This window comes from Rattus norvegicus, chromosome 15 (genome assembly GCF_036323735.1).
Source record: "Rattus norvegicus strain BN/NHsdMcwi chromosome 15, GRCr8, whole genome shotgun sequence".
In the NCBI taxonomy this organism is placed as follows: domain Eukaryota; kingdom Metazoa; phylum Chordata; class Mammalia; order Rodentia; family Muridae; genus Rattus; species Rattus norvegicus.
The window spans coordinates 14,903,082-14,918,905 of record NC_086033.1 but is presented as its reverse complement, the minus strand read 5'-3'; the positions used below and the strand labels follow the sequence as shown (position 1 = coordinate 14,918,905).

The following is a 15,824-nucleotide window of genomic DNA, read 5'->3' as shown; positions in this document are numbered from 1 at the left end:
ATTTCTTTCTAAGAACATGCATATGTGTGTTTGCACCCACATGCAGTGACATGTATGTGTGTGTATGTCTATAATCCAGGTATGTATGTATGTATGTATGTATGTATGTATACACTGAAATGCAAATGTATGTGTTTATAAGTACATGCTTACATTTCAGTGTAAATGCCTGTGTGTATGTATGCATGTGCAGGAGTGTGTATGTGTGTGTGTGTGTGTGTGTGTGTGTGTGTATGTGTGTGTGTTTGTGCATGCTTGTGTATGTGTGCATGTGTAGGCTAGAAGTCCACTGTAGGTGCTGTTCCTCAGGAGTCATTCCCTTGTGTTATTGAGATGGTATCTCTCCTTAGCCTGGGAATCATCAAGTAGGCTAGGCTGGCTGACAAAGGTGCTTCCGGGGTCCTCCTGTCCCTATCTTCCCAGTGCTGTCATTACAAGAGAATGCTACCATGCCTAGATTTTTACATGAATGATGGAGATTAAACTCAGGTCTTCGTGCTTCTATGGTGAGCATTTTCCTGACTGAACTATCTTTCTAGCCTGTAAATGCAAACTTTATTCAAAAGTTTTAAGCACAGCCATGCTATGAGCCTGTACAATTTCTAGTATAATGTGGCCATGCTTTGGAAGCATCATGATGATTTGTCTTCTTTGTTATACTTTACAGAACGTATTATAGTACTGCTTGGACTTTGTGCTGGGCATTTTATATGTGTGCTTGTATACACATGAGTAGTGTGTGTGTGTGTGTGTGTGTGTGTGTGTGTGTGTGTGGTGTATATACACTTGTGTGCATATGATTGTGGGGTTCAGAGATAGATATCTTCCTATGTTACTCTCTACATATTCTTCTGGTAAAGGGTCTCTCAATGAGCCTGGAGATCATCGATTATCCAGGCTGACTGGCCAGAGCACCGCAGAGATGCCCCTGTTTGCACACCTCCTCACTAGGCTCCTGGCATAGGTGATTGTGCTGCGACTTTTTATGTGGGTGCTGGGATCTGAGCTCAGACCTTCAGGCTTGGATGGCAGACACTTTCCGGACTGTTAATTCCCAGCAGGAACTTGGCCCTGCTTTGTCTTCTCCAGTGTTCTGGGAGAGGTACTCCCATTTTGATCATGAGAATGGACTGAGACCGGGGGGGGGTGTTCTGAGGCGGCAATCCTATGGTAGCTTCGTGGAACAATTTCACTAGCTATTCCAGAGAAGCGCCCAGAGCTGTGAGGAGCTGTGAGGCTGCACTGTAGAACACTCCGTAACAGTTGTGCAGGAAGGAAACCGGCAAAACATTGGCCATTCAACTACTTATACCCTGGATCATAAATTTTTATTTTTATTATGACACCCACAGATACCATCTAGAAGTCCTGTTAGAAGTGAACACAGACTCATACCATAATCAGCAAGGCCTACCTCTCATCACTGCCTCTGATTGGCACACACGTGGGATTCAGTGTCCTCAGCTGCCCCTAAGCTCCAAAGACCTGCTTTTAATATTTTCCTCTGAACATTTTCATTTCGAGTCCAGGTGCGGCATCTACTTAGACTACTCAGAAACGTCTTGTTCAGAATATGAATGCGAATGATCTATCCTTTGCTGCAAAGCAGCAGAGGGAACTGTTTAGAGTAAAGTTGAAGAGTCTGCTGGAAAGCAGGTGCTTATGGAGATGACACTACGGGACTAGAATCAGCGCTGAAGCTGACTTGTACCAGGGCACTGGGGTTTTCCAACCAGTCTTATGGACCCCAATGGTAGAGTGGGAGATGAGCAGGGAAGGTTAACCCTGAGCTTCATTCATACGTCAGCTCATTTACTCACACAGTAGCACTTTCATTCATGAAACTTGCATTACATCAGTACAATCGAATAGATAAAAAAGAGAGGTGGGAGAGAGATGTCTCAATGGTTATGAGTACTTGCTGCTTTTCTAGGCGACCTGGATTTGGTTCCCAGTACCCACATTGGGCATCTCACAGATGCCTATAACTCTAGCTCCAGGGATCTCTGCCCACACACACACACACACACACACACACACACACACACACACACACACACACAGGACATTCACACAGTCACACACACAGATAAAAAGAAATAACAAAAAAGTCTTTAGAGAAGAATGCACAAAGGAATGGAACAGGGCAGATCTCTGGTCCTCTGCGCGCCACTGCGGCAATAACAGGTTTTGTTAAGGAGAGAGGATTGCCCTTTACTAATGCCTGGTCAAGTCCCAGGACCTGCTTCATGACCTTTCATAAAGAGGCTGAAAAACCTACACTGATAGTCACCCACAGAGAATGAATCTGGGTTCAGAAGATTACTACTCAAAATTAATAATCTTATTAGCATCATCCAAAACCTGGGAAATTGCTCTACTTACTGCATTTGGGGTTTTTTGTTTGTTTGTTTGTTTATAAAATAGTTTCATGGAAGACAAACAAGTGCATAGCTACTTGGAAGTTCTGCACTTCTTAAAAGGGGCACCCCAGTTTTAAGAGGGAATACACTAATCCTCACTCTACCCATGAGCTAATTGAGCCTCCAGATGCTAGAAGGGCAAGCCTACATAGAATAGTGGACATTCCCACTTCTTTGGGCCTACCCAAGAACAATGCCCGGCAACACGTTGGCTTCTTTATTCTTTCATGTTACCTGTGATATCATGCGCTACCACTGGGCTGGATTTCCAACCCCTGCTGGACTCCTTAAATGCTTGCTCCAGACAATTAACCTAACTCTGCACATGCCCTGTGTACCTTGTAACTCAGGTCCCCATAGCACATACAGTTATCCTTGGAAGCTAAGAAATATTTGCCCTTCTTCCTAATTATTATTGACAGATTTCTTCTGGGTAGGATGTGGCCTTAGAATGACAGGGATGGGTGCATATTTATCATGGTTCTGCCATTAGTAGTCACATGACCTTGGGCAAGTTGTGTGTCCTCTCCATGCTTTGGATCGTCTCAGTATTCAGAGTAACTCCCCTCTCAGGCTACTTGGTGAATTAATAACAAGTAGGAAGTATTTAGCAGGCAAACCTTCAGGAAATGGTGGCTGAGGCCATCTGTGTTATTGTTAGAGTGGTCCTTGTCAGCTGCATTTCTAACAAGAGCCATCATGGGGCGGCAAAGGGTCAGACAAGAAGGCACCAGATGGGAGAGTGTGATTCCTTGAAGTGAATGTGGGATCTCAGTCTATCTGCGGGCACCATCCTGACCAGAGATTGCTACCATTGACAAGTTCTCTAGCCTTCTCTGAGGTCAAGTCCCTTTGCTCTGCTGGACTTTCATTAGTGGCAGTGGCCAGCAGGTGGACCCTGCTGCCCAGACAACTAACAATCTAAGAACAGATAAAAAGGTGAATAGCCTGGCATGATTGAGAAGGCCATCCTTCACCACCACATGAGATCCAAAAGTATAAAGAGAAATCAAATAATTACCTTTTTAAGTGCTGAGAAGGAAAAGCCAGGGAGCGTGAGCTTCCATGGAAACGAGGCTCTGTTTACTGCGCTGGTCTTTTCCACCAAGGAAGGGAAAGTTCTGCTTCAGAACTGAGCCAAGGGCAAACCTTTCATATCGACAGCTCATTAGAGTTCAAAATGTACATGAGCAGGAAAGCTCTTTACCTAATTAGACACATCATCTGCCTACTTGTAGAGGTCAAGCAAGAGTCTGTTCTAACTCATCCCTCAAGCAAAAGCAACTATCTCCTTAGGCTCTGCTTCCAAAGCAATGCAGACCCGAGCCCAAAACTGTGTCACTACACGGGGGGTGGGAGGGTGGGGGGGTGCCTGAGCCATGGCTGCAAGCTGCCTGAGTCCTGTGACTCTCTCTGGAACCTGAGTGGCTCCTTGCCAGGAGGTAGAAGCTTCATTCAGTGGAAAGTGAACTCAAGAGTAGCATCAGGTAGAGTCATTAAGAAGCAAACCCAAGATCTAATGGATGGCAGTTATGCCCACCTATCTCTACCACCCCAGTGTACGGCCAACTGGTGTGTGACTGACCATGGGAAGCTTCTAAACCTCACCAAGTCTTTGTTTCCTCATCTGTCAAGTGGACATCTCTGTGTCTTCCACAGGCACTTAAAGGAAAGAAGCAACATACTGTACTGGACAAGAGAAGTAAGGTCGACTTGGGTGCAGAATTAGGTTTCACAGTTCAGTTACTGGAAGGGGTTCAACACACCCCTGAACCTTTTTGAGTCTTGATGTTCTTAGCTGCAGCACTGGGATACAGTGTCTTTGCCAGCATGGTAGGAAGACTAAGCTCCATAGCATGTGTCCCAAGCTATGATACTACCCTACATAGTTCTCAGAACTGAGCAAATAATTCCTTAGGCAATCCTACTTCTTGAGTGGACACTCACTGTATGTGAGTGCATTTCCCTCACCTCAACTGTTGGACCGTAGGCCAAAGTTACAACTTCTCCATTCAACTCCCCTGCTCTGATGAAATCTCTATGCCCAGGATTCTCTGAACACCCTGTATTGGCATTTCCCCAGAGTTCTGTTTTAGGGAACATTAATTTGCAGGTCCCCCAGCTCTTCTGGGAGAAGGGAGGCCATAGTCACGTAAAGTTTGGAAACTGCCTTTCTGGCTCCGGTTGTGTGCTAACTTGTTTTCAGAAGCACGTTGCTTCCCTAGGCAATTCTGAATGCTCTGCTTTTCTCATGCCTGTGGATGGGATTTTTAAAGATCGTTGGGTTGGGGGGCGGGGGGAGCAATTTCACTATTCAGATCCATCTTCTAAAAATGATTTATTTTTATGTGTGTATATGTGTGTGTTTGAGAGAGACAGAGACAGAGAGACACCTACAGAGACAGACAAAGGGATAGGAATAGTGAGACACAAAGAGAAAGCCACAAAGTCATATATGTGCAAGTGCTTGTGGAGGCAAAAGACATCACGTACCCTGGGATTACAAGAGATTGCAAGATGCCCAGTGTGGGTGCTGGGAACCAGGTTCAGATCCACTGGAGCTATTTCTTCAGACCCAAAGTGTTTATGTTTTAAAGAGGGGGGGTGGCACTGGCTAATCTCCAGAGGCATGAAGATGTCATCAAGACACCTTGGCCAGGAACATCCTCTGTAGCCTCAGGGCCCCTGGGAGTACTAGCTGTGAACATTTTCCCCAAGGGGGACATCCATGGATATAGTTTCTTTGGGCATGCCTGAGGTCTTTGCTGTTCTCAGGTGACAGAGATGAGAGGAGGCCAAGTGCTGGCTTCCCAAGTCATCCTGTCAAGAGTCAGCCTTCAGGCACGCAAGGGATGATGCGATTCAAATGTGCAGCACATGTAAACAGAAAAAAGGCAGAGGACTTCATGCATTATGTAAATAACTGCTGTGCATTGTGGGAAAAGATCCCTTTTTCTCAGCCTCAGAATAAATTGAGACAACTTTAGCCTCAGGACAAAACAGGAAATGACCCTGAGCTGAGACTAGAGAGAGGTTTAGCGAGTTCTTTCCATATCTGAGACAAGGTCTCATGTATCCTGTGCGCCTCGGACTCACTACATTGCCAAAGATGACCTTGAATGTCTGACCCTCTGTCTCTATAAGCATGCCGTTCCTGTGCTGCTAGGAGCAGAACCGGACCTTCGCACTTACTAGACAAGCACTCTACCAACTGATTTATATCCCTAACTACAGAGCTGGAGTAATGACCACAGGCTGCGTGTGTTCCTCTTGAGCTGGGGTGGCTACATCAGGCTTAACGCTCTCCTCCTGATATGCTGTGCTGGGGGCCTTTGCTGAGAAGAGCTGACTTGTTCCTCCCTTAACATACATACCCTGTCTTTGCACTCACTGCCCACATGCTGAAAGCAGTCGTTTATGCCAGATAAACCTTATTCTGTATCCGTTGGCTTTGTAGCTAACAGGTCTCTGATCTCTCTAGACTTGGACTTCTCTTTTAGTAACAGGCATTTCTCCTGACGATTACTTATCACACCGTGATCTTCCTTACCCTCGTGGGATCATTGGAAGCTCATCTACCGTTAAGCTCAAGAGATCGGGGATGGGTGTGGTTCTGCTTGTCTGTGCACCTGTGCCTTTGCTAGGTAGGAAATAGATTGGTTGCTTGGTCCCTGGAGAGTGGAGAGAACGCTGGACCGGCCAATGACAGGTCTAGTTAACTAACTGTGACTTCGACAGGGCACGTATCTTGTCCATAGCCACTCATAAGCGCCAAGGAAGCTGGAGGCATAGCCCTTGTCTGTAAATTTCTTGTTTGTCATATCTTGCTACTCGATGAGTATGTTCCAGAAAGCACTATCAGCTGAAACAAGTGAAGGGTGCTCTTTGCTGGCCTACAGTGTAACCGCAGTTTTGAGAGCACATCCTTGATGCTGGGCTTTAAGGGATGGATAAAAAACCCTTACAAGGCAGATGGTGTGCAGCTGCCTGCTGGCCTGGGTGCAGCTCTGTTTGCTCACTTGGCTTCTTTTCTACTTTATAGCATGGCTGCTGGGCTCCAAGGGACTCCTGCCTGAAAAAGGAGGCTGCTGAGAAGATCAGCAGTAGACGGAAGCAAGGAAGCACTGCCCCTCAAACCACTGTTCTTCTTGAGCTGGACCCTCCTCTCCTCCATGCCTCTTTATCCCCCTTCAGAGACAAGCTTCCCCCTTGTCTGCTGCTGCCTGGGCACACTGCATGCTGGGAAGTAACAGCTGTGACCCATCTCTGAACCAGAAGAGACTGGCTCCCCAGCTGCCTCAAGAACAGGCTGAGGAGGTTTGAGCTATAACTGTATTGTAACATTGTGTCCTCTGATTCCTTTCTTCACATCTCCGGTGTGTCTCTGTTGACAGCCAGGATGGAGAATGTGGTCAGCTGGTGTCCCAGATCCACTGTGCAGATTCATATCCTCCAAGCTCCTCTTCAGCTGAATGACCTTGGATAAGCTGTTGGACGTCTCTGAGTTTTAGCGTTTTTTTTTTTTTAACTCCTTTAACTCTAAAATGGGAATTAAGATGATACTAGCTACCTTAGGATGGTCAGAGGTTAAATTAGATGGCAAAGATAAGGTGAAGCTTGGCAAATGGTCACTTTCTCCTCCTGGATCTAAGCAGACAGGACCTGGCATCGAACAGTCAGCATCTACCTTACTAAATTCTCATTCTAGGGGTTAGGGGTCCTGGAGTCCTGGGGAAATGGCTCAGTGTGCAAAAATACTTGCTATCTAAGCATGAGGATCTGAGATCGAATACCTAGTACCCCATGGTTGTCCACACCTGTAATCCTGGGTAAGCATACCCCATAAACCTGGGGTGACAGAGACATGTGATCCTTACAGCTTGCTGACCAGGCAGCCTTTCTGAAATGGGGACCCTCTCTACAGAGAATAAGGCAGAAAATGATTGAGGTAGATAACTAGCATCTTTCTCTGGCTTACACACACACACACACACACACACACACACACACACACACACACACACACACGTATTTCCATTCTAATGATATTTAATATGATAGATCAGGATTTTGCCTTTTAGGTAAGAAACCAACCGGTAGATTGTTAGGTAGTTGTCTATAGTGCCAGAGAAAACTAAGAACTCCCTCTTAGACAAGATAGCACAGATGCCCAACCAGAGACCTGAGGTGGAATACAGGCCCCTGCCTGCTATCTTCCTGGTGCACTGCAGCATTGTGGCCCTGTGTGACCAGGGCCAGGACACTTTCCTCTCTGAGCTTCTGTGGCTGCAGCTCCAAAGTAACAAGGTTTGAGGACCGGTACAAGGACGGCAGTGCTAGCTGCTTCCACACAGTGGGGCTGTCTGCTTCTACATGGTGGCGCTGCCCACTTTCACATAGTGGGGCTGCCCAGTCTGGCACTCTGGGTATATATTTCTCAACTATCATCACTGGAAGAGAATCTTGACTTCCAGTCAAGCATGTGGGAAAGGCCTCCACTATTTTTAGGGAAATCACGAAGCAGGGTATCTCCTGAACATTAAATTACACCCAATTTCATAAAAATTACCCAATGAGGAATCACCAGGCTGGAGCCTTGAAACCACCCCACTCCTGTCTTTCTTTACCACATCTAATTTCCCCTCATGGAGAAGACCTTAGGGAGTTGAAGTTTCCATTAAACAAACAAACAAACAAACAAGCAAAAACCCCACTGTTCTCTTTGGTTGCAAACCACAGGGTTTAGCTCCTGGCTATTGCCAGCCAATGAGAATACTACCTGCCTTCCTTTGAGTCACTAGCTATGGGTTTTGCTGGCTGCTGGCAATTTGGTAAACATAATGTAAAAACTCCAAATGCAGTTCTCTGAGAGGGCAGGGTTTAACCGCGTTACATTGGGAGCACTTCTGTTTTCTGTTTTCTGCCTGCTAAGAGGACCTCATTCACCGGATGCCTAAGAGCTCTCCCCTTTTCTTCCATTTCAAGCTTCTGTCCCCATTAAGCGTTGCCCTTGTCATCTTCCGGAAGCCCTCTTTACTATGGCAACTGTGCACTTTAAGAAGCATCATTAGCTAGCCAGTATCTAAGGCATAGCCTGTCCCATGTCCTAGCTTCCCTACCCTTTTCCTAGCAGTTGTAGGGATTTAATATAGACAGGGTTGAAATGTAAACAGTTCTATCTGTCCTGAAAGCCTTGCGCTGGCACTGACAGCCCTGTGGCCCTAGCCTATTTACAGAGCTCCTTATCTAGATCTACTTTTCAGAGTAGGAGTCCTAAAAGTACTGATGTCAACAGGATGGGCTTGTCACAAGAATGAAGGACAATGGTACTCCAAAAGCACTCAGCATGGTGCCCTGAATATGATGAGAAACCACAGAGTCACAGCTCTGATAGGTATTACTTAGGCCACGGACTGGTTTTAATTCAGCATGGACGATACTGCCCACCCTTCCTTCTTCCCTTTGTCCTCCCTCCCTCTGTCTATCCCTCCCTTTACCCCCCCCCCACCCTGTCTCTCTCCCTTTTCTTTTCCCCTCTCCCTTCCCCTTCTCTGCCCTTTCTTCCTTTGATGAATTATCTTGGTGGTTTCCACAGGTGGCACTAGGAGACATTTTCTATCCTGATATTGCAGTATCCCTCAGAGAAGAGAATGGGAGTGGCCCATCAGGTTGGCCTGAAGCAGTCTCTGCCTAGTTACGGGGAGGAACTAGGCACCTTGTGAAGAGGACATAGGGAATAAGGTCTGGCTTCTCCTGTTTTGATCTGCAGCCCTTCTTAAACCTTCCTGGGAACTGTTGTCATGTAGGCTGTCTGCCTGAGCCATAATTCCACACCTCTGTTCTCTCTTGCTACCTTCTGTTGTGGTAGCTCTCTGGACTGGCTGTGTATCAGGATCCCAAGAGAGATAAAAAGCAATGCTGATGGCCAGGCTGCACCAAGACCATCGCAGACATCCCTAGTCTGGGTGAAAGCATCTGTAGTCTGCTTATTTTTAGCCCTCCAAGTGATTCTAAGATGCCGAATAGACTAGGAGTTCTATGGAATCCAGAGGGACCTCATTGTTGCACCCCACAATCAGCCGGAGAAGCTGCTCAGAGGCTTTGGGCCTATGCTACAGGGTTTGGATTCAGTACTTCTGGGGACAGCATCAAGAGTCAGACTTGTTACAGATCCTGATGATGGCATCACGGAATGTACCTTCTGCACAGTAGTGTGTTCCTCTTTCTGTGACACACCTTTGCTCTGAACCCCCACTCTCTAGTAATTTTCCACTCTCCACAGCAATAGAGCAAGTCACTCATCCAAGCTTTAGGAACTGTCACCATCTGCCTCTGGCACAGCTGTCTAGACTTAGCCCACACCCCCTGTCCTTCTCTCCAGGCTCAAGTCAATCTGTACTTTTAGGTTTTCAAACACACCATGTATCTTGAGCCCTGGTTGGTGAGTCTGCTTTCTCCTCAGCTGTTGTCTCTGCCTAGCCAATATTAAATCATTGACTCAAACCTCCACCTGACTGGTCCTGGCCGAGGCCATTTTCTCTAGGCTCCCTGACATCACATGCTTCCTCATTCCCCATCTTTGAATGGTCTGTTTCTCGTCTTTTTCTGTAAGACTGTAAGTACCTCAGAAGAAAAGACAGCGTCTTTCTGTTCACTGTGAGAAGCACCAGGGACTGATACATGCATGGTAGGCAGGCAGGATCTATTTCTGCAGTTAAACTTAAGATGGGGAGAATAAGATTTACTTAGGATTTGTATCCAGGGTTCATATGCTGTGAGATTAAGCAGGAGATGCAGTGTCTGACATCTCAAAACATTTCTTAAGTGGAATTTGGAATGCAAATGGTCTAAGCACATAGTCCTCGTCAGACGGAATTTGAGTATTGCTGGGCAGAGGGACGGAGGAGAACTGGCTCATGATGTGAACTGAGTTATCACAGGATAATTGAGGTGAACAGCAGAAGTGTAAGTCTGTCTCCACACCAGCAGGTTGGGGATATGACCACTTCACTTACTGTTAAAACATAACCAAAGCCAGGCACAGCGACCCATGACTGGAATAATCCTAGTGCTTGAGAGACTGGGTGGGAGCATTCATCTAAGTCTGAGGCCAACCTGGAATACACAGTGAGATCCAGGTCAATGAGATCCTGTCCTTAAACTACTGTCCCTCCCCTACACTGAACCCCCAAACACATTCTCTTAACACTTGTGTTGTTTAGGATATGGTGAGATCTGAGTATGCAAGGAAAGTGATAAGTTTTTGGATTCTTAAAGAAACAAGTAAGGATGATTTGTCAAGGGGGGAAAAAGACCTTGTTTTTGAGACAAGGTCTAACCACATGAGAGATAGGGTTTTAAATTAGCTCAAAACTCAGCAACAGGATCTGACTCAGGAAGACAGATTGTTAAAAATGCAGGAAGACTGGTACAGACTCACTGACCCTTCGCATGTCACCTGATGTGGGTAAATGAGTAACGGGTTCTGTTCTGCCCCTGTGATATTTGTTCAAGCCCCCATTGTGCCCTACAGATAATGTTCCAGCCATTGTGTCCTGCAGATAGTATTCCAGGAAACCCAGCTGCGAAGCTTAACCAGATGTGTTTCAGATGCAGATGCCTTGTCAACTCTGACAAACATTTACTCTAAAGGACAACAATCAAGATCTGTTCTCAGGAGAATGCTTGACCTTTCCCCTGATTTAAACCCTAAAGTCTTAAGAACAATCCTGTGACTTTGAGAGTTTCCCCTTGTGACATTTTTGGTATTTCCTTTTGACATCGCCTCATCTCCTGGAGCTTGTGACTTCTTCCTTTAAAAAGCCCTTCTCCCAGCCACTCGGGGTCAACACCTCTGTCTCCTGTGTGGGATACGTGTTGGCCGGGAGATCTCCGTAATACAACTCGCCTTTGCATATTACATCAAGATGGTCTCTCTGGGGTCCGTGATTTCTCGAGGCTTAAGTAAGGGTCTCCCTTGGGGGATCTTTCACACCTAAGTGGCTGGGTAGTGCTATGTAGAGTAGGTTGGCCTCAAACTCATAGAAATCTGTCTGCCTCTGCCTCCCGAGTATAGGAATTCTAGCTGTGTGCCATGATGCCCAGCAAGAGATACTCATGTTTAAAAGCATTTTTGTACTGTATAAATGCAAATTATTGTTTTCCTTTCTGTTAGGTTTTCATGTGTGTGAATGTGCATGTGCTATGAACTCATATGTACTCAACACACATTCTATCATTGCTTTGCACTCCCAGTCCAGTAGTTAATTTTCTATTTTTTGAGATCATAATATAATTACATCATTATTTCCCCTTCCTTTCCTTCCTTTTAAAGCCTTCTATTTACCTCTGGCCTTGCCCTCATTTAAGCTCATGATCTCCTTTTCTTTAATTGTTACACACACACACACACACACACACACACACACACACACACACCCCTAAATATATGACTAGAACCTGCTCAGCTTGTATAACATTAATTGTTTGAATAAGTTTTCAGAGTTAACAATTTGGTACTGTATAACCCAGTGGGTGAGCTCTCCCCTCAGGGAGACTGCCCCACTCTCAGGTTTCCATATTTGCCTGTAGGTAGGTCTTTGTCTAGAGTTCTGGCCCTGTGAGCTTCCCCAGATCCATGTTAACTTGTCTGTTATTCCTGTTCTTGCTCTGATCATGCTCGAGAAGTCATGGATAAGACTTCATGGATGTAGCTTCTGATGTTCCTGGAAGTCCCAATCTTAGAGCAAAGTCTCTGCTTCTGAGGCTCTTACAATCTGTATCCCTTCCCCCCTTCACAGAAATCCCTCAATTGTAGGCGCTGGGCTTATAGCTAGATATGTTAGCTGGGACTGGGTGCTGCAACTTTAAACAGTTATCTAATTTCTGTGGTGTTGAAAATCAAACCGGGCACAGGCTAGGCAAGTCCCATCACGAAGCCATAGCCTCGGCCCCAAGTTGAGCTTTCCCTAGCTTCAGAGATTCTGTTTAGAAAATACAGCCATCATTTTTTCAAAGTTGAAGATAGGGATAATTTTATCTTCTGGAAAATTTGGTCAGGAGATTACAGGAAACAAATTACCCCCTTCTGCATTGAGTAGTGTAGTATTTTCAGTAGCACCAAGTTTTGATATAAAAAAAATATATAAGTGACAAGAATAATGTATTCAACCGCAAGTCTAGAAAATCCACCAATGCTTAAAATAGCTCTAATGAAATGGATAGCATTTGCTACATCTGCTTGCTCTTTAAGCAAAAGAGCTCTTCACGCTCCCTATTGATGATGCAGTGCCAGGCACTCACATGGCCAGAATGAGGTTGAGCCCCTCAGTTTCTACTATTATAACTTTACCAAATGTGTATGTGTACAAGGTGAGAGCATTTCTCTATGTTTGAAAGGTCACAAGCAGCTGCAAACACGTCCATAAATCACAGACCTGACCATACCCATTAAAATGCCATAGTGAGATGGCATCCGGCACATGAGAACTGTCACATGCATGGCTGCTTCCTTTGGGTAGTGAGTCCCATTTATAAAGCTTGTTTCAGGTCCATCCCTAGGCTGACCATTACACAAGGACCTGCTAGAGACTGGGTCTACTCACATGTCTAGCAATATCTATCATTATCCTATTCTTGCTTGCTCCGGGTGTGTCTACCACGGTGTCACTGTGGCTCAAAGTCGAATATGTAACATGGATTTCACCTTGGATAAAGCCAGCTCAGGGAGTGAAGTTGGAAGAAGAATTGAAGGACCTGCAGAGGAAAGGGACTTCACAAGAAGACCAACAGAGTCAACTAACCTGGATCCTTGGGGGCTCCCAGAGACCGAATCGCCAACTGAAGAGTGAGTGCAGGCTGGACCTAGGCCCCCCTATATGTAGCAGATGAGCAGCTTGGTCTTCATGTAGGTCATCCAACAACTGGAGCAGGGCTGTCCCTGAGCTTGTTGCCTACCAGCCTATTCTCTTGCCCCCCTAGCCTATGTTCTCTGCCCTGTCTAGCCTCAGTAGGAGAGGATGCACCTAGTCCCATAGTGATTTGATGTATGTGGGAGGTGGTGGGAGAGGAAATTACACCAAGAGGGCGCTTGCCCTTCTCAAAAGAGAAGGGCAAGCTGGAATAAGGGAGGACTTGCATGAGGGGGTACTGGGAGGAAAGGGTGGGATATGAAGTGAATGAATAAATAAATAAATAAATAAATAAATAAATAAATAAATAAATAAATTAGAAGAAAAACTTAGCTAGTTTGATGCCAATCAGTTCCTGGTATTGAATTCATACCCAAACTGAGAAGATATACCACTTAAAAAAATATTTAATTAAGTGAGTACATTGTAGCTGTCTTCAGACACACCAGAAGAAGGCATTGAACCCATTACAGATGGCTGTGAGCCATCATGTGGTTGCTGGGAATTGAACTCAGGACCTCTGGAAGAGCAGTCAGTGCCCTTAACCACTGAACCATCTCTCCAGCCCAAGAGACCACTTATTGATTCTTGTACAAGTATGGGGCTGGGAGTGTAGCTTAGTTGGTGAAGCCCTTGCCTTGAAGCATAAAGATCTAAACCTAATCTTCAGTACCTACATTTCTAAAAAGCCAAATAGGGTGGTGGCATCTTTCTAATCCCAAAGTTGGGGAAGGACAGGAGGATCCTTGCAGCTTTCTGTGAGTCATTGGTGAGTTCCAGGCTGTGAGAGATATAATCTCAAAGGAAATAGATAGTATTTCTGAGGATAATACCTCAGGTTGCTCTTTGGTCTCCACACTCAGACATGTATACACATGTACCTTCACACACACACACACACACACACACACACACACACACACACACACACCCTTTTTTTAAGTATCTGGGTAAAGGAGGAGGAGATAACATGAACAAGCAAGGTCCCAAGCTCTCTTCTAGATGGAAGACGAATGACGAATCCCTCCCAAGTGGATTATCAATGTTTGTTAAAACACTTACTGATTATAATGCCGTGTGTCATTAAAGTCACAAGGAACACATTTATTCGGACATAGGTGACAGTTCTTGTTTGTTAGAATAAGTCAACAGTCTTGCCACATTCAACAGGGTGGAAGATTTTGAAGTTTTAATGGAGTCAAAAATGCCACATTTGTCATAAGCACCGGTCGTCAAGGTTGCACTGAGCACCTCAGCACACACTGAGGGAGGGTGAAGTCAGAGCACAAAGAGCTGACAAGCAGTGGGTAACTCACTCCTACGGACATTCAACCTGAGCTCTTAGTGGTTTAACATGGACCCTCATTTCTTACTTCTACCTGTCAACTCCTGCTTACAGAACACTCTCTCAGGTGAGTACCTCACTTTATACCTTGGTTACGTCACCATGTGGCATCTAGGTTCAGAAAAAAAGGGACAAGGAGAATCTATAAATGGTCTAACATAAAACAATCATGTGACCTTGATCTTCCTGCAAAAGGAGCTGAACAGTGTAAGGGAACATGTGTATTATTTCATAAGCATTGCAGTCTCCTCTGCAAGAAAACCACTTGTCAAAGTCTATACAAGTTAAAGAATTTTAAGATACAGACTTTATTTATACTATTTTATGTCCACTCAAACTCAGGCGAACACGTTATCAAATAAGTAAACTTGCACCATGAGTTGCAAGTAGGACTGGGCTTAGAGGAGACGATCTGAAGACAGTAGAAGCCATTCCTGAGAGAGAAACCTGTGGCAAGTAGTAATCTAACCTGTGTAAATTAAAACACTATCGACTGAACTGCACACACCTGGCATTGTGGAAGTTCAATTCAAGATGGCCCTAGGGTCTGACAACCTTATTTCTTCCTAATGGATCTGTAAAGTGTCTGGGCTGAGAAACAGTTGAGTGATTGACCACTTGTAAATCAGATGGCTTCCCATCCCTTGATGTTTCATTTGGAGTGCAGACCCCAGACTATTTCTGTTTGAAACCAGTTTAGGATCAGACAGCTCATTTGTCAAAGCTTCACGTCTGTAAAATGCTCCAAGTTGAATTTTCTCAGCTAGGAGAATGCTTTTCTAAACTCTTGCAGAGACAAGGCTTTGCAGTTTCAGTAGTGAATTCTTCCTCTCTTTCTCCTCCACAATACTGTTAACATTTGGAATGGGATAAAAGTATTCATGGGCCCCATTAAGTATCGTTACAAAAAAGATTTCACGTGTACAAGGAAGGCAAATTCACATCTGTGAGTAAGTTTTTAAAAAGTTATCCAAACACACACACACACACACACACACACACACACACACACACACACACACACACACCAGGTCAAGGCCCTGTTCTTTCATGCAATAGGATTGATTTTTAGAATGATGTCTTGCAGCAAGATCCTTGCTGTATCCTAAGTTAGGAAAGTGGGGGAGAAAACATGTTATTGAGAAA

At 45.2% G+C, this 15,824-nt stretch overlaps 1 protein-coding gene across 16 annotated transcripts in view; it reads right to left on the bottom strand.

Moving 5' to 3' along the window:
• The window catches only part of Cadps (calcium dependent secretion activator), a 454,141-nt gene that overhangs the window by 254,313 nt on the left and 184,004 nt on the right, over window positions 1-15,824 (bottom strand). The gene's annotated exons all lie outside the window — the stretch shown is intronic.